The sequence below is a fragment of the Notolepis coatsorum genome (assembly GCF_963971535.1).
Source record: "Notolepis coatsorum genome assembly, chromosome: 10".
Classification (NCBI taxonomy): Eukaryota; Metazoa; Chordata; class Actinopteri; order Aulopiformes; family Paralepididae; genus Notolepis; species Notolepis coatsorum.
In genome coordinates this window covers 19,738,780-19,757,483 of record NC_140174.1, presented here as the reverse complement: position 1 = coordinate 19,757,483, position 18,704 = coordinate 19,738,780, and the positions used below count along the sequence as shown (strand labels likewise).

Genomic DNA, 18,704 nt, shown 5'->3' with positions numbered 1-18,704 from the left:
TCCACGGTGAGGCAGAGAGAGAAAACAGGAACAAACTCCAAGGGACGGCGGAGAAGCAAAACGTCTCGCACTGGAGAAACACGAGAGGGAACAGCAGTAGAAATGGTGGTGACAAAACGACCTGACAAAGAATGTTCTGCAAACCGTGTATAAGAGTCCTCCCGACGAGCTGATTGGAAACGCCTCTCAGGTGCGTGATGGTAATTGACGCTGAGAAGCGTGCAGTGCTGGGCCAGCCCTCACAGTACCCCCCCCCTCCACGGGAGCCACCTGGTGACCTGCCCGGCCTCGGCTCGTCCGGATGGGAACGATGGAAGTCGGTGATCAGGGCGGGGTACATGATGAGCTGGCGGGAGACCCAGCTCCGTTCCTTGGGACCATATCCCTCCCAGTCCACCAGATACTGGAACCCCCGTCCTCGGCGTCGGATGTCCATGAGCCGGCGAACCTTCCACTGGGGGTGTCCATCCACCATCTCGGGAGGAGGCGGATCTGGGGCAGGAGGCATTAGGGGACTGAGAGAGACAGGTTTTACACGGGACAATGCAAATTAATGAACATCATTTACATGTGTATGCATAACATCACAGCATGATAAGGACGTAAATATGCCGGGAATAGCACAGGGCTAATTTCCACCCGTAGTCCTAACATAAAACAAACACAAAACGGACCATACAACGTTCATTCATAAAAACTGACATCACTGACATGACCACACTAACATGACATTCAGTCAGTACAACATCACTAACATCCCTAATGAGTGCATATTTGGCTGTCTAACAGCCATTTCCTGAGTTGGCCCTTAAAGGTGGACAGGGTGGGACATTCCCTTAAGGGGACCGGAAGGCTGTTCCATGTTCCACTTCCCTTTATCGATAGACAATTTTTGCTGAAGGCGGTCTTTCTAAAATGGACCTCACAATCCCCTCTGGTGTTTGATCTAGTGGCTAATCCAGTGTTCCTTTTCTCGTGGATAAACTCCTTGAGAGGGGGAGGGATGAATCCGCATGGAGGCTGGAAGCCTTAGACTCACCACCGTGGGACTGAGCACCTTCCGGATCTCGAAAGGGCCGACGAACCGGGGGTTCAGCTTCTTGACGGTGGATTGAAGCGGAAGATCCTTGGAGGATAGCCACACCCTCTGCCCTGGTTGGTATGTCGGCGCAGGGATTCGGCGTCGGTTAGCTCCCCGACTGGCGCGCTCCGATGCCTGGAGCAGCGCTGTCCTGGTGATCTCCCAGACACGACGACACCGGTCGAAATGAACCTGCACGGAGGGAACTGCCACTTCCGACTCCTGTGCTGTGAAGAGAGGGGGTTGGTAGCCCAGAGATACCTCGAACGGTGAGAGGCCGGTGGCGGAGCTGACCAGGGAGTTGATGGCGTACTCGACCCAGGGGAGGAACCGGCTCCAGGATGCAGGCTTCTTGGCGGCAACACACCGGAGAGCAGATTCCACGCTCTGGTTCATTCTCTCCGTCTGCCCGTTAGTCTGTGGGTGATAACCAGAGGAAAGGCTAACAGTGGCCCCCAATCCCTTACAAAAAGCCTGCCATACCTGGGAAGTGAACTGGGGCCCCCGGTCCGAGACGACATCCTGGGGCAACCCATGGAGGCGGAACACGTGGCTTGTCAGGAGGTCCGCCGTCTCGGAAGCAGATGGAAGCTTGGGAAGGGCCACAAGATGGACCCCCTTGCTGAAACTATCCACCACTGTTAGAATGACCATGTTTCCCTGGGAGGGTGGAAGGCCAGAGACAAAGTCCAACGCCACATGGGACCAAGGGCGGCTCGGAATGGGAAGTGGCTGCAGCAGGCCGGCGGGTGCTTGGTGAGAGGCCTTGCTGCGGGCGCAGACCGGGCAGGCCAACACGAACTCCCTGACGTCGTTCCTCATGGTGGGCCACCAGAACCAACGAGCCAGGAAGGAGAAGGTGCGGTGGATGCCGGGGTGGCAGGCAAACCGGCTGGTGTGGCCCCATTGGAGAACCTGGGACCGGACAGAGTCGGAGACGAAGAGGCGACGAAAAGGTATGTTGCTCGGCGCAGGATGGAAACGTAGGGCACGCTTGACAACGGTCTCGATGCCCCAGGTGACTACTCCCAACACCCTGGCCTCAGGGAGAATGGGAGTTGGATCCTCCGTAAAATTCTATCAAACAGGTAATTCAAGCTCTGGTTTTGTCAAATCTTGACTATTATGCAGTATGGTCGAATGTAACGACGAATAAACTGAAAAAATTGCAAATGGTACAAAACAAAGCAGCACGTATAGTGCTTCGCTGTGAGTACAGAACTAATGTTGCAGCGATGCACAGTTGTTTAACTTGGTTACTTGTCAAACATAAATTACTCTGCTCACTCCTTGTATTCACTAGGAATATTCTTGTTACAAAGATCCCATACATTTTATATAACAATTTATCTATAAGTCTTGACAGACACAATCATTCAACCAGACATGCTTCTGCACAAGGTTTTACACTTCAGAAAGTGAGGTAGAATGCAATGAAGCAAACTGTCATGTTCCGTGGTATGCAGGAATGGAACTCTCTTCCCAGACATGTTAAGCAGGAGAATAGTAAATGTTGTTTCAAAATCGTGGTAAAACAAAATTTTCAACCAAAGAAATTGACATTCCCTAATAGATAGTGTCTACGTAAATGAAAATGTATGTGTCTGATAAAGAGATAGGTATATATAGATGAAAAGGCATGTGTCTGATAGGGATATATTATTAAAAGATTGTATAATTGGCTGATATGAACATAGATAATGTATGTAAAGCTAAATAGTATATTATGCTGTATTGTATTATGAATTAATTATGAGTAGGTATTATTGTATTGTATTATGAATTCATAAGGCGTATATATTGTTGTATTGTATTATGAATTTGATTAGGGTTTTTATTGTTGTTTTAATTGTCTGTATGACCTGTGAATGTTGTGAGTGTATAAGTCTGTAACTGTATTTTACGTGTTATGGACCCCAGGAAGAATAGCCCCAGCACTGCTGTGGCTAATGGGGATCCAAATAAACTTAAACTTAAACTTGGTGTGTAGCCGGGACAGAGAGTCGGCCTTCGTGTTGCGGGACCCAGGACGAAAAGTCAGCGAGAAGTCAAACCGACTGAGGATGCTGGCCCACCTTGCCTGCCGGCCGTTGAGGCACTTGGATGCGCGGATGTACGTTAAGTTCTTATGATCAGTCCAAATGGTAAACAGTTCCTCGGCCCCCTCCAGCCAATGACGCCATTCCTCCAAGGCAGCTACCACCGCCAACAGCTCCCGATTCCCTATGTCGTAGTTCCTCTCAGCAGGAAGGAAACGGCGAGAGTAGAAGGCGTATGGATGGACCTTCTGGTCCGTCGCTGACCGCTGAGACAGGATAGCCCCTAGTCCCGTATCCGAGTTGTCCACCTCCATAATGAACTGCCTCTTGGGGTCTGGGTGGAGTAAGACCGGGGCGGTGGTGAACCTGTTCTTGAGGGAACGGAACGCAGAGCAGGCCGCTGGAGACCAGTCGAAAGGCAGGGAGGGAGAGGTCAACTTGGTAAGTGGCTCCGCCACTTGGCTGTAGTTCCGGATGAACCTCCGGTAAAAGTTCGCAAAACCGAGGAAGCTCTGTAGCTCCTTCCGGGAAGAGGGCTCCGGCCACTCTACCACGGCCTGGATGCGTGTATACTTTCCGCAACGGAATTCGGTTTCCGGGTTCCTCTGATTGGCCGCGACCCCCACGTGACCCGCCCCCCTATCCCCCGCTGCTGCTGTTGTGTTTGCAGCGCGCACCAGAGCGGCAGAGGTCCCTGCCTTCCTCAATTTATACGCATGGAAGTATTGACTACGCCGTAACGAATAATTAAAAAAATATACCGTTAACTGGAATATGTTGTGCCTTTACACATATGTTGGATTATGTAATTGGTTTGTCATGACAAACAAATAAAATATCGCATCGCCATGATCGCCGGCTGTCTCTGGCTTGCTCCAGCGGACACCAGAGCTCAGCCATGCCGCTCGCGGCAGCATATTCTCGCCGCTGGCTGAGCTCTGGTGTCCGCTGGAGCAAGCCAGAGACAGCCGGCGAAATCGATGCGATATTTTATTTGTTTGTCATGACAAACCAATTACATAATCCAACATATGTGTAAAGGCACAACATATTCCAGTTAACGGTATCTTTTTTTAATTATTCATTACGGCGCAATCAATACTTCCATGCATTTGGGACCTCCATGTTTTGGGGGTATTCATCAGACAAATCGGATCCGGGGATTCGGCTCCTATCAGTCGGGCAAGAACTGCGGGTTTTCAGCCTCCCTCCTGGAGCTTAAGGGGGAGCTTAGTATTCCTGCCTCTGAGTGTGTTGTAGCCAGCGGGTAAATCGCGATTTTTTTATTTGTTTGTCATGACAAACCAATTACATAATCCAACATATGTGTAAAGGCACAACATATTCCAGTTAACGGTATATTTTTTTAATTATTCGTTATGGCGTAGTCAGTCAATACTTCCATGCGTATAAATTGAGGAAGGCAGGCAGGCGTCTCTGCCGCTCTGGTGCGTGCTGCAAACACAACACGTGGGGGTCGCGGCCAATCAGAGGAACCCGGAAACCGAATTCCGTTGCGGAAAGTATACACGCGGCCTGGATCTTGCTCGGGATCGGCTCGGGTCTGGCCGCTCTCCACGATGAAGCCAAGGTAATCAACGGAATCAGAGTGGACACGGCACTTCTCCGCCTTAACGAAGAGCCGGTTGCGGAGAAGGCGTTCAAGTACACGGCGGACATGATGGACATGCTCCTCGAGAGTCTTGGAGAAGATGAGGATGTCGTCGAGGTAGACCACCACAAACTCATCGAGCATGTCACGAAGGACGTCGTTCATGAGCGCCTGGAATACCGCCCGGGCGTTGGTGAGGCCGAACGGCATTACCAGGTACTCGTAATGACCTCTGGGAGTCTTGAAGGCGGTCTTCCACTCGTCGCCCTCACGGATCCGGACCAGATGGTAGGCACTCCGGAGATCCAGTTTAGTGAAGACAGTTGCCTGGGTGAGGGGCTCAAAGGTGGAGTTCATGAGAGGAAGAGGATACTTGTTCTTGATGGTGATCTCGTTAAGTTGGCGATAGTCAATGCAGGGTTGGAAGCCTCCGTCCTTCTTCTTAACAAAAGATAATCCAGCCGCCACCGGGGAAGAAGAGGGCCGAATGAGGCCTGCTGTCAAGGACTCGGAGATGTACTCCTCCATTGCTGCCTTCTCGGGGATGGTCAGACTGTAAAGGCGGCTGCCGGGAAGGGAGGCCCCAGAGCAGAGGTTGATTGCACAGTTGTAAGGCCGATGAGGAGGAAGGGCCTGAGCCCGGGACTTGCTGAAAACCTCCCCGAAATCATGGTACTAAGGAGGGATAGTAGAAAGGTCTGGAAGCGGGACACTAGGGGAACTCCAGGACAAAGGGCTGGGCGCAGCCTGAAGACACTGGGCATGACAGTAGGAGCTCCACTCCATGATGGTGCCGGAGGACCAGGCGATGTGGGGCTCATGCTGCGCAAGCCAGGGACGACCCAGAACTACTGGGACTGGAGTCTCTCAACGTGATTACCAGCAATGGTGAGGAGGACAGGACAGGTGCGCTGAGTGATGTTGGCCAGGCGGCGCTCGTCCAGCGCGAAGACTTCCAAGGGCCTCTCGAGGTTCTCAAGAGGAATGTTAACCTGCGTGACAAACTCAAAATCCAGGAAGCTCTCATCAGCCCCCGAGTCAATGAGAGCACCCACCGTGATCCGCTGGTCTGTCCAGGCCAGGGTAACGCTCGTCAGATGGTTAGGTGGTGCAGGGGTGTGGGAACAAGAAAAACGGCTCACCAGGATCTCCTAAAGCCTAGTCCTTTTGGCCAGGTAGGACAATTGTAGACTCTGTGTCCCATAAGGCCGCAGTAGAGGCAAAGGCCGGACCTGAACCGGGCCTCCCGTTCGGCCGGGCTAAGGCGTGTGCGGCCCAGCTGCATGGGTTCCTCCCTGGTCACAGGCTGGGAGGTGAAGGACCTACCAGTCGCGGGTGCGGCAGGACGAGCAGCAGTCCAGTCACGAGTGTGGGAGAACTGGGGAACGGTTGGGGGTCCCAGTCTGGCTTGCTCGCGCCTTCTCTCCCGGAGGCGTCCGTCGATGCGGATGGCGAGGCTGATTAGGGCCTCGAGCGACTTGGGATCCTCCCGGGTGGCGAGCTGGTCCCTCACAGCCTCGTTGAGACCCCTCAGAAAGGTGAGACGAAGCGCTCGGTCGTTCCAACCACTCTCGGTTGCAGCCAGTCTGAACTCCAGCGTGTAATCGGTGACTCTGCTACTGCCCTGCTGGAAGGTGCCCAACCGGGCTCCAGGATCCTGGCCACAAGCTGGGTGGTGGAAAACTCTTCGGAGCTCTGCCACAAAATCTGAGTAGGAAAAACAGAAGTTAGCCCTCATGGACCAGGAAGCAGTAACCCACTGTGCTGCTCGGCCTGTGAGCAGGTTAGTCATGTAAGCCACCTGGGCTGCCTCCGTCGTGAATCTGCTGAGTTGATGAATGAAAACTAACTCACAGTGCATGATGAATGTGGCACAGTCCTCGAAGTTACCGCCAAACAGTCGTGGGCTGGAGAGATGGGGCTCCCGGGGAGCGGGGTTGGGAGGTGCAGGGTCGGCCGCGGCGGCGGGAGGTGGTTCGGCTGGGACTCCTGCCAATGGTGGGCTTAAAAGCAGGGTGTTAAATGCTGAACTGAGAGCCTGCAACTGGTGTAGGATATCTGCCTGCTGATTAGCCTGCACAGCCTGCTGGGTGGTTAGTACGTCCAGAGAAGTCTGGAGTGGCTGGACCTGGGCCCAGAGGCCCTGCACAGCAGCCGCAGCCGCCTCTAGCTGTTGGGTGTGGGTGTTGGTCAGCTGGATCTGACCTGCCAAGGCTGCTCTATACCTAAACTAACTTTAGGTTAGTTGTAATGTTAGTTTAGGTTTGTGTTAACGTTAGATAATGTACAAAATAAACGTATTCCGCTGCTATAGACATCGCTCTTTTATTTTAAAAAAACCCCAGAAAGGAAGTCATTATATTAGCTTTAGTATTAGCTCCGGTTAGCTCAGAGCGTGCAGTAGTTAGTAGTATATTATCAATACCAGCCATTGGATTACTGTTTTCTAAATTGGGGAGGCTTTTAATCGTCAAGGTAAGAGGATTTTAAGTCATGGTATCCATAAACTTCAATCGGTTCGGATCCTTTGAATGAATGAGAATGTAAACAAACACGGCTTCGACGTAGAAATCACTGACTGCGCGCAGAGAGGAGTCGTTCGGCAAAAAATAGTTCAGAGTATATCTGCTTAGAAAACGTAATTGTCGAATTCAATTTTGCACGCACAGAGACAAAAAAGGCATGTATCTTCTTGTCTAACTCCAGGGAAGATGTTAAATAAGCTAATTTCCCAAAATGTTGGAGTTTTCCTTTAATAAAATTGCATTTATCTTTAGTCCTAATTCTGTCACTGTTTGATGTCACAAAGAAGGGTGTATCCGAAAGCTGTCTACAACATTTGTAACGTGATGAAAAAGGAAACAAATAATTAACTGTATTAGACATTTTGTTAATGATGAATAGGCTTCACTTCAGATTGGCACACAATAGCATCTGCAAATGATTTATAGATGTTTTATGAATGTCTTAACAAATCATTTGTTGAACATGAAAAATAAAGAGATACAGCATAGTCGTTTTTTCATATCCATTTTTCAAAGCATCTACAAATGTGTTACTACACATTAAACAACATTATTTAATGATGAACAAATCAAGTACAAACAATGTTGATAATGAGTTATAAATAATGTAGAACTAATCTGTAAATGTTATACAAATATAGTTATAAATTATTTAATAATAATTTATGAATGTATATAAATGGTTTAAATGTTATACAAATATAGTTATAAATGATTTAATAATAATTTATGAATGTATTTAAATGGTTTGTTCATGATTAGTTCATCATCTACAAATACCTTATAAATGTATTATAACAGGGTGTTATTATAAAGTGCTACCGTATTTTATTTTTTTTGTAATGTCAGATTTAAAAGTGGGAGTATTTAACTTTTTTATCTGACATAAAAAAAACTAAAAATCTAAAACTAAAAATGGTTATGATAAGGGCTGAAGTTGAATAAAAGATATATTTTTGTAGATTTTATGGTGTTTTTGAAGAGGGCAATTCAGTCCCCTAATGGTAAGATAGTAACTGTTAGGGATTGGGGTGTGGAGGTGGTGGTAGGACCCAATAGCAAACATGGCAGAGAGGTAACAGGCAGGACACGTGGGTAGTGATTCAAAAAGAGCTTTACTTAAAACATAAACACTGGATAACTACAAACAAAAACCTCTCAGCAAGCTGGAAGAGGGAAAACGAAAGAAAGGTGAAACAAACAAAAACACTAAAACTAGAATCACTTACTGAAAAGGCATTGCAACGGGAAATGGAAACACAAGGAACCAAGGAACACAAGGGCAATGAAACAGACTGACAAACTAGAGGACACAGACTAAAGTGATAACAAATACAAGATAGACTAAAACACACTAACAAGACAAGAAGAATACTCTAAACCAGACAGTGAAACACAAAGGGTAACAGACCGACAGGAAGAGACAGCAAAAGGGGGAGAACACAGAGGAATACAGATAATCTAATTACACACAACTGCAGAAGGAGTCCCAGAGGTAGTGAGGGGTATTGTCCAGAAAGTGGGGGAAGAGGTCCATGAATGAGTGGAGGGAAAGGTGTTGGGACAGGTAGTTCAAGGGTATGTGAGGGGAACTGTCCATGAGATTGCGGGGGGAAGTGGGCAGGAGGGATAAGTCCAGGAATAGGAGGGGGGAAGAAGGCAGGACCAGGTGGAACGTAACAGTACCCCCCCTCAAGGAACTAAAGCAAACCCCTGGGGAGGGGGGACCAGGGGAAAAAACGGGGAAGGGAGCCAGGATGAAGGGGACTCAGGAGAGGGGTCCTGGAGCAGGGGGTGGATAAATTAACCTAGGAGGGGCACAGGAGAAGGGTAACTGGGGAAAGGGACCAGAGAGGGGACTGGAGAAGGGAGGTCGGGGCGCAGGACCAGTGGAACTGGAATCGGGGACAGAGGGCCGACGAGGGGGACGAGGGGGAAGAGAACCAGGCATAGGACCTCAGGGAGGGGTCTCCCCGGAAGCAGGACCAGGCATAGAACCCCAGGCAGGGGTCTCCCCGGAAGCAGGAGCCAGACCATGAGTGGGAGCGAGACCAGGAGTCTCCTCGGGCGCAGGACCAGGAGCAGGAGCGGAACCAGGACCAGGAGTCGGGGTCTCCCCGGGAGCAGGAGCAGGTGCAGGGGTCTCCTCGGGCGCAGGAGCGGAACCAGGACCAGGAGTCGGGGTCTCCCCGGGAGCAGGAGCAGGTGCAGGGGTCTCCTCAGAAGCAGGACCAGGAGCAGGAGCGGAACCAGGACCAGGAGTCAGGGTCTCCTCGGGAGCAGGACCAGGAGCAGGACCAGGAGTAGGAGCGGGACCAGATGCTGTTTAAGAGAAAGAGATCCTAAAAGAAAATATATACATTCGAGGGGGAAGAAACTGTACATTAGGAGGGGGTTGGACATTTACAGAGGGCCAGTTTCGAATTGCAGTCTCCCATAGGTGTTCTTTGAGAGTGGTTTTGAAAGTGGGTAGTGATTCACATTCCTTTACAGCTTTGGGTAGGGCGTTCCACATTGATGTGGCATAATTGCGAAACGTGTTTAGTCCCTTGTTTGAGCCGAATCTGGGTTTAACATGATTTGTGGAGCTCCCTCTGGTGTTGTGGTTGTGGTATTCACTGACCTTTGGGAAATATTTTGACATGTACATGGGTACCTTGGTCGTGTAGTGTATCTTGTAGACCAGGCCCATTGCAAGTTGCTGTACTCTGTCGTCTACTCTAAGCCATCCTAGGTTGTCAAAGTGGGCAGGGGTGAGGTGGGTTCTAGGAGTAAGGTCAAGTAGTAGTCTGACCAGTTTGTTTTGTGATGCTTGTAATCTTGTTTTAACGCCTTTGAGGTACTTTGGTACCATGAGGTGCAAGCATAGTCGTAGTACCCTTGAATGAGTGCTCCTGCCAGAGTCTTCATGGTATTCTTGTTTACCAGAGAGGAGATCCGGTACAAGAATCTAGTTCGTTGGTTGACTTTTTTGATTACATTGGATGCCATTTTGTCACAGGAAAGATTTGCCTCTAGGATGGAACCTAGGTATGTAATTTTGTCTTTCCTTGTGACAATATTGTCACCCACTGGAACTGAGAAGCCGTCGGTCTTGCTGAGTTTGTTATTTAAGCCGAAGAGAATGGACTCTGTTTTGCACATGTGTAATGATAGTTTGTTATCAGCGAGCCATATGCAGATTTTTCCTAGTTCCGAGCTGAGGGTTTTTTCAACCTGTAGCTTGTTCTTGTCAGAGACCAGCAGGGCTGAGTCGTCTGTGAAAAAGAACAAGTTGCAGTCACAAGCTGACGACATGCATTTGCATAAATTAGGAACAGTAGCGGTCCTAGTATGCTTCCTTGTGGAACCCCACAGCTCACTGTGAGGGGGGGGGATAGGGTGCCCTTTACCTCCACCATCTGTTCTCTCCCCTCCAGGTAGGATTGCATCCAGCTCACTGATAGACTATCAAAACCAATTGCTTTTAGCTTGTAATAATAAGATTTATAAGATTTGTTTATTAAGGACAATGCAAATTAATGAACATCATTTACATGTGTATGCATAACATCACAGCATGATAAGGACGTAAATATGCCGGGAATAGCACAGGGCTAATTTCCACCCGTAGTCCTAACATAAAACAAACACAAAACGGACCATACAACGTTCATTCATAAAAACTCATAAAAACTGACATCACTGACATGACCACACTAACATGACATTCAGTCAGTACAACATCACTAACATCCCTAATGAGTGCATATTTGGCTGTCTAACAGCTATTTCCTGAGTTGGCCCCTAAAGGTGGACAGGGTCGTACATTCCCTTAAGGGGACCGGAAGGCTGTTCCATGTTCCACTTCCCTTTATCGATAGAACATTTTTGCTGAAGGCGGTCTTTCTAAAATGGACCTCACAATCCCATCAGAATGGAGTGATTGACAGTGTCGAAGGCTTTTTGTAGGTCCAGCATGACCATGCCGCAGTATTTGCTCGCGTCCACCTCTTGTTTGATGTGGTCATTAAAATAGAGAAGGCATGTGTCAGTGGAGTGGGATGTTCTGAAGCCAGATTGGAATTCGTAGATTCGATTTTTTTTCCGCTAGGTACTTTTCAACCTGTTCGTAGACGATTTTTTCCATGACTTTCGAGATGGAGGTAAGAATAGAAACAGGGCGGTAGTTGCCTGGGTCTAATTTACTGCTCTTTTTGTGCAGAGGGGTCACTCTTGCAATTTTGAAGTCCTTAGGGACGTGTCCCTGTTTTATGGAGAGGTTTATTATGTGTGTGATGACTGGGGTGATGGCGGCTGCTCAGAAGCAGGACCAGGAGCAGGAGCGGAACCAGGACCAGGAGTCAGGGTCTCCTCGGGAGCAGGACCAGGAGCAGGACCAGGAGTAGGAGCGGGACCAGATGCTGTTTAAGAGAAAGAGATCCTAAAAGAAAATATATACATTCGAGGGGGAAGAAACTGTACATTAGGAGGGGGTTGGACATTTACAGAGGGCCAGTTTCGAATTGCAGTCTCCCATAGGTGTTCTTTGAGAGTGGTTTTGAAAGTGGGTAGTGATTCACATTCCTTTACAGCTTTGGGTAGGGCGTTCCACATTGATGTGGCATAATTGCGAAACGTGTTTAGTCCCTTGTTTGAGCCGAATCTGGGTTTAACATGATTTGTGGAGCTCCCTCTGGTGTTGTGGTTGTGGTATTCACTGACCTTTGGGAAGTATTTTGACATGTACATGGGTACCTTGGTCGTGTAGTGTATCTTGTAGACCAGGCCCATTGCAAGTTGCTGTACTCTGTCGTCTACTCTAAGCCATCCTAGGTTGTCAAAGTGGGCAGGGGTGAGGTGGGTTCTAGGAGTAAGGTCAAGTAGTAGTCTGACCAGTTTGTTTTGTGATGCTTGTAATCTTGTTTTAACGCCTTTGAGGTACTTTGGTACCATGAGGTGCAAGCATAGTCGTAGTACCCTTGAATGAGTGCTCCTGCCAGAGTCTTCATGGTATTCTTGTTTACCAGAGAGGAGATCCGGTACAAGAATCTAGTTTGTTGGTTGACTTTTTTGATTACATTGGATGCCATTTTGTCACAGGAAAGATTTGCCTCTAGGATGGAACCTAGGTATGTAATTTTGTCTTTCCTTGTGACAATATTGTCACCCACTGGAACTGAGAAGCCGTCGGTCTTGCGGAGTTTGTTATTTAAGCCGAAGAGAATGGACTCTGTCGAATCTACGAATTCCAACCTGGCTTCAGAACATCCCACTCCACTGACACATGCCTTCTCTATTTTAACGACCACATCAAACAAGAGGTGGACGCGAGTCTCTGAGGAATTTGGAGGGGATGTTGTCATGGCCAGTGGCCTTGTTAGGTTGGAGGGCGCTCAGTTTTTGGAGTACCTCATCTATTGTTACCATTTCCAGTTTGAAGTCGTCTTTGCTGACCCCTAGGTTTTTGTAGTAAGCTACTATGTGTTCTACCCCATAATGCCCTGAGTGGGAGGGTAGTTTGTTTACCAGTGTTGTGGCTATGTTTGTGAAGAAAATGTTTAAGTAATTGGCTACTTCTAGCTTGTCTGTGATGAGTGTGTTGTCCGTCTTTATGTTTATGTTTGAGAATCTGTTTTTTTACTGCAGCTTAGTTGATTGCAGTGCATGTGAGCGGATCAGAGCGTGAGTGGCACGGGGAGCGGAGCGGGCGGTTTTGACGTGAGCGAGGAGTGGGTTTTAAAATGTGTCGGCGCGACGTCCGGAGCGAGAGTTCTCCTCCGCTCCAATCCACTCCAGGCCGCTCACAGTGGTTTAACACTGATGTTAATATACATGTAGTACAATGCCAAAGCAACAGATGGCGATGTACAAACATGAAGGCCATTTTCAACCAATGAGAAGGGTGAACCTGTGATATCCTGTTCAGGCTTTGTCACTCACTCCTGTTAGAAAAAGTATCGACGCCATTGTTGTTGTCGTTAGCTTACATGCTAACGTTAATGGCAGCGACCATAGCATTGTGGCTCGGCTAGCTATCATCGCTTAATAGAGCTAGTGAATGGATAAACAACGTTATTTAACATTGCAGAATTGGTACAATTACAATGCGGCTCAATACAAACAATTGTTAAGGGGCCCAGGGGGTGTAGACTGTTGTAGTTTGAGCTAATTTACACCATGCTCCAAAAAAAATAAAAAATCTGCCGAGCGATCTGGCGCGGGGAGCGGGGAGCGCTCGATTCAAGGTGAGTGGTGAGCGAGGGGAGAGCGACTTGGGGGCGGGGTCAACATGAGCGATTAGCGGAGCGGACCAAGCTTTAAAGAGCGAAGAGCGGATTTCTCGGCCGCGCCGATCCGCTCACGTGGCCTGGTTGATTGTTGAGTAATTTCCAAAGTTCACATGGTTTGTTTTTGTTTTCCTCAGTTTTGTCATTGATGAAGTTCTTTTTTGCAGTTTTGATCATGGAGTTTACGTCGGTCCTAGTATGCTTCCTTGTGGAACACCACAGCGCACTGTGAGGGGGGGGTAGGGTACCATTTACCTCCACCTTCTGTTCTCTCCCCTCAAGGTAGGATTGCATCCAGCTCACTGATAGACTATCAAAACCACATAACGAATAACGAGTGACATCAGTCAAAATACTGAATGAGAGACTGACTGGTGTAAATGGAGAATACGATGCAGAACATGAAGGACAGCGCTTGCGTGAGCTACGTAAGCCTCACTATGCCCGGTCCATTTTTAGCTCCTCTGCTTCAGAACTGACTGGCAGTCATTATTCCATGCACTCAAATGTTGCAGCCAAGTGAGCAGAAGCAGCGGCAGAGTTAGCTTCAAAGGAGGCTGAATATAAGATGCTATTGGAGGAAAAGAGACAAAAGGAAAAAATCAGAGCTTTAGAGGAAGAACACAGGAAGGAATTGGATGAACACAAGGCCGAATTGGAAAGATTACAAGTTGAAAAAGACTTAAAGGCTGCCCAAGCAAGACTTGAAGTTTACAACAGAGAAGTGAAAGAGGAGTCTGATGTTCGGTCTGCCCATGCAACAATGCACCCTTGCATAGCTTCCCCTCCATCTCAGAAGATGGACAGTATTATTATCTGGGCTCAGATAATAGCATGCCTCAAAATGATAATGAATGGACAGTCACATTAGAGATTGGCAGCTCACCTGTAGAATTTAAAATAGATACTGGAGCCGATTGTTGTATCATAAGTGAAACTGTGTACAAAACACTGGAGCCAAAACGGGTCCTACAGAGGCCAAAGAAGGTGCTGAGTGGTCCAGGGGGTGGATTGAACTGTTTAGGGCAGTTTATGACTCAGACCAGCTACAAGGGGAAAACATACAAATGCAGGCTCTACGTCATTAGAGGGCAGAGTGTGAATAACCTACTCAGCAGGCCAGTAGCTGTAGCTATGGGGTTAGTAAAGCGAGTGGGCGAGGTCAACACCAGTGAACAGGAGTTTGGCCTACTGAAAACACAGCCTGTGAAGATAGCTCTAAAGGACAATACCCAGCCCTATGCAGTATGCACAGAACGCCGGGTCCCCATACCGCTCCTGAGTGCAGTGAAAGAGGAGTTGGAGAGGATGGAAGCCAACGACTTCATTGAAGCCGTGACTGACCCAACAGAGTGGTGCGCACCCATGGTGCCAGTCCAGAAAAAGTCTGGAAAAGCACGGATCTGTGTGGACTTAAAGAAGCTTAATAAGGCTGTCAAAAGGGAGAGATTCATCTTGCCGACATCAGAGGGGATGGTAGCTCAGCTCAGCGGCTCCACAGTCTTCTCATCACTTGACGCAGCGTCAGGGTCCTGGCAGATCCCACTGGACAAAGACAGCCAGAGGTTGACCACCTTCATCACACCGTACGGAAGGTACTGTTTTAAACGTCTTCCCTTTGGGATAAGCAGTGCACCTGAGATATTTCAGAGGAAGATGGTGGAGACGCTGGAAGGGCTGGACGGCGTTGCCGTCTCTACATGGACGACATCATCATCCATGGCAGCAACACCAGCGAACATGATGAGCGGCTGCAGAAGGTTCTGGATCGGCTGGAGTCTGCAGGCCTGAAGCTGAACAATGAGAAGTGTGTGCTGAGAAAGGAGGAGCTGCACTTCCTGGGTCAGGTGATCAACAAAGATGGTGTACGACCCGACCCAGCCAAAGTGTCTGCAGTCAGCAAACTGGAACCACCAGAAAACGTGCAGGAACTAAAGAGAGCACTCGGCATGATCAATTACCTGGGGAAATATATTCCAAACCTCGCCACAGTGGGCCAGCCACTATATGCACTGTTAAAAGCAGACTCAGTGTGGATGTGGGGTCCGGCACAACAAGCAGCCTTTGAGCGAGTTAAAGAGCTCCTCACAACGTCACCTACCCTGGTGTACTATGATGTTAACAGGAGCACAGTGGTCTCAGCAGACGCAAGCAGTTATGGGATAGGCGGTGTCCTGCTGCAGCTCCATGGCGAGGACTGGAGACCGGTAGCATACTGCTCAAGGCGACTGAGCGACGCTGAAACCAGGTACGCTCAGATAGAGAAAGAGTGCCTGGCGAGCGTGTGGGCGTGTGAGAGGTTTCAGATGTATCTCTACGGCCTGCCAGCATTCAAACTGATTACGGATCACAAACCCCTCATCCCACTGATGAACTCCAGGGATCTCGACAATGTGCCACTCCGCTGCCAGCGACTCCTCATGCGGTTGATGAGGTTCAACCCGGAGGCTGAGTATGCGCCGGGGAAAACTCTGGTAGTGGCAGACACACTGTCCAGGAGCCCACAGGCAGACAAGGGGCTCAGTAGGGACACAGACGTGGAGTGTTACGTAGCAGCTGTGATGAGCAACATTCCAGCATCGCCGCAAAAGATAGACAGCATCCACGCGGAGACGGCGGCGGACGAGCAGCTCCAAGAAGTGATCAGGTACATACAAGAGGGGTGGCCTGAACACCTAGCACATATAAACACCTGTGTTAGGGAGTACTTTCCCGTTAGGATCGAACTGTCTATGCACGATGGGGTAGTGACCAGAGGGAGTAGAATAGTGATACCAGGGAGATTGAGGTCGGATATACTAGAACGCATACATGAGGGCCATCAAGGTCTTAACAAGTGCAGAGACAGGGCCAACACTTCGGTGTGGTGGCCTGGCATAGCCACACAGATCACACACAAAGTTGAGAACTGCATGTACTGTCGTGAGCAGAGGAGAGCACAGAACAGGGAGCCTCTCCTGCAGTGGCGGCTCCTGAATTATTCTCCAGATGGGGCGCTAGGGGGCGCTATACCAAACATGTACCACGCATTGGCCAAATAAAGTACAGTCTAATTCACAACTTGAAACAATATATAAATAGAAACGTTAGAAACAAACTCGCTCCGTCTCCAAACACACGCATAGGCAGAGAGAGAGAGAGAGAGGGAGAGAGAGAGAGAGAGAGCGAGAGAGAGAGCGAGAGAGAGAGAGAGCGAGAGCGAGAGCGAGCGAGAGCGAGAGAGAGAGAGAGAGAGAGAGAGAGCGAGCGAGAGAGAGAGAGAGAGAGAGAGAGAGAGAGAGAGAGAGAGAGAGAGAGAGCGATATTGCCAATCTACCTTGTTGTTGTTGTTAAGTTGACAGCAGAGCAGGCAGAAGGGCTTGAATAAATCCACTCCATTGTCCATTGTGCATGTCCCTCCACACTGCATCCATATATAGCTTATAGCCAACAAGTACTGTGAGATAACAACAAATAGCTGCATCTCACAACACAACAGCATAAACTCACTTTGTTTAATTGAAACGTGGTGGGCTTGATAAAGTGTATAATCCGCTGTTGATGATGTATATCCAGACCACTGTCCACTGTCCAGACTGCATCCGCCATATAGCTTGTTAGCTGTTAGCACCACACAACAGTACTTGATTTCTTTGTCCATTTCCGCGTCGAACAGACTGCAAACTACCTGGCGTTCTATCGCCATGCTCTAAGACAAACTCTAACCTTAACCAACTTTGAAAGAGTGCCTAAGCTTAACCGTCGAAAGAACTTGCAGTCACGCTCTAAGACAAATAGCTGCATCTCAGTCACAACAACACAACTATCTCTACCGCACCAACCTAGAATAAGCTAGAATTGGAACATAAAAAGTGGATTCGGCCAATCAGAGATCGTCTCCGCGAAATGCTGCTACGGAAAAAAAACTGACGTCGGCCAATCAGAGAGCGTCTCCGCGAAATGCGGCTACAGAAATTCTTGACGCTGCTGCCTAGACCGCTTCAAATCGCACCCGGATTCCAACATAATAGTCATATTTCAACGCACAGCGCGTTACGCACTGATTGGCTGCGACGGATACAGCGATCAAACAGTGACGCGCACTCAGAGCGCTATTGCGTCTAGCCCGGGCCGAGAAATACAAAAAAATAAAAAAATAAAAAAAAGTGAGTCACTTCCTGTTCAGGAAAACGAGTATTTTTTATTTTATATATTAACGTTATATTGTGCATTGGAAACACAAACATACTTAAAATGAGTAAATATTATTCATTTTAAACATGTTTATATTATTTATAGGGCTATAAAACAAAAAACAAAAAAATAATTTTTCTTGTTCTTCTCTCATATAACCAGGGGCCTGAGGGGGGGCGGCGCCCGAGCGCCCCTAGTGGCGAGCCGCCACTGCTCTCCTGTCAACACCTCTCCCAGACAGGCCGTGGAAGAGAATTGGCATAGATTTATGTGAACATGAGAGAGAGAGTTACCTAGTCATAGCTGACTACTACTCTAGATACCTGGAGATACTCCACATGCCTACCACGACTAGTGCACATGTGATCTTGAAGCTGAGAGCCACGTTTGCCCGGCACGGAATACCGGAGGAGGTTGTCAGTGACAACGGACCGCAGTTCAGCAGTGATGTCTTCAGAGGCTTTGCCTGTGACATGGACTTTAAGCACACAACCTCTAGTCCCCACAACCCACAAGGAAACAGTTATGCTGAACGTGCAGTCCAAACGGCCAACGGGATTCTGAGACAAAAGGACCCCCTACTTGCTTTAATGGTTTACCGTTCTTCTCCACACAGCAGTACGGGTGTCAGTCCGGCAGAGCTCCTAATGGGCAGGAAAATCAGGACGACGCTGCCCACTCTGGCCAAGAACCTGCAACCAAGGTGGACGAACAAACATCACGTCAGAGCTCGAGATGCTGCGGAGAAGAGCAAACAGGCCTTCTACTATAACAAACGCCATGGCGTGAGAGAGCTCACACCACTGCAGCGAGGAGACCATGTTCTCACCAGACTGGACAATCAAAAGACCTGGTCCACACCTGCAGTAGTGGCAGGTGAGAGCGTTACACAGAGGTCTTATCTCATCGAGACAGAGCAGGGTGCTCTGTACAGGCATAACCGTCGACATCTCCATGTGGTGCCCGTAGCGGGGCCTACAGCGAATGATGACACGAATCCCGGGA

The 18,704-nt window shown here is 48.7% G+C and overlaps 1 protein-coding gene across 1 annotated transcript in view; it reads left to right on the top strand.

The window, feature by feature from the left end:
* LOC311236057 (transmembrane protease serine 9-like) overlaps positions 1-17,936 on the top strand; it is an 83,318-nt gene extending 65,382 nt beyond the window's left edge. Inside the window, exon 19 of the transcript XR_014620193.1 lies at positions 17,862-17,936. The gene's annotated coding sequence lies outside the window, so the exon portion shown is untranslated. The remainder of the gene's footprint in view (positions 1-17,861) is intronic.
* The last annotated feature ends 768 nt before the right edge of the window (positions 17,937-18,704 follow it).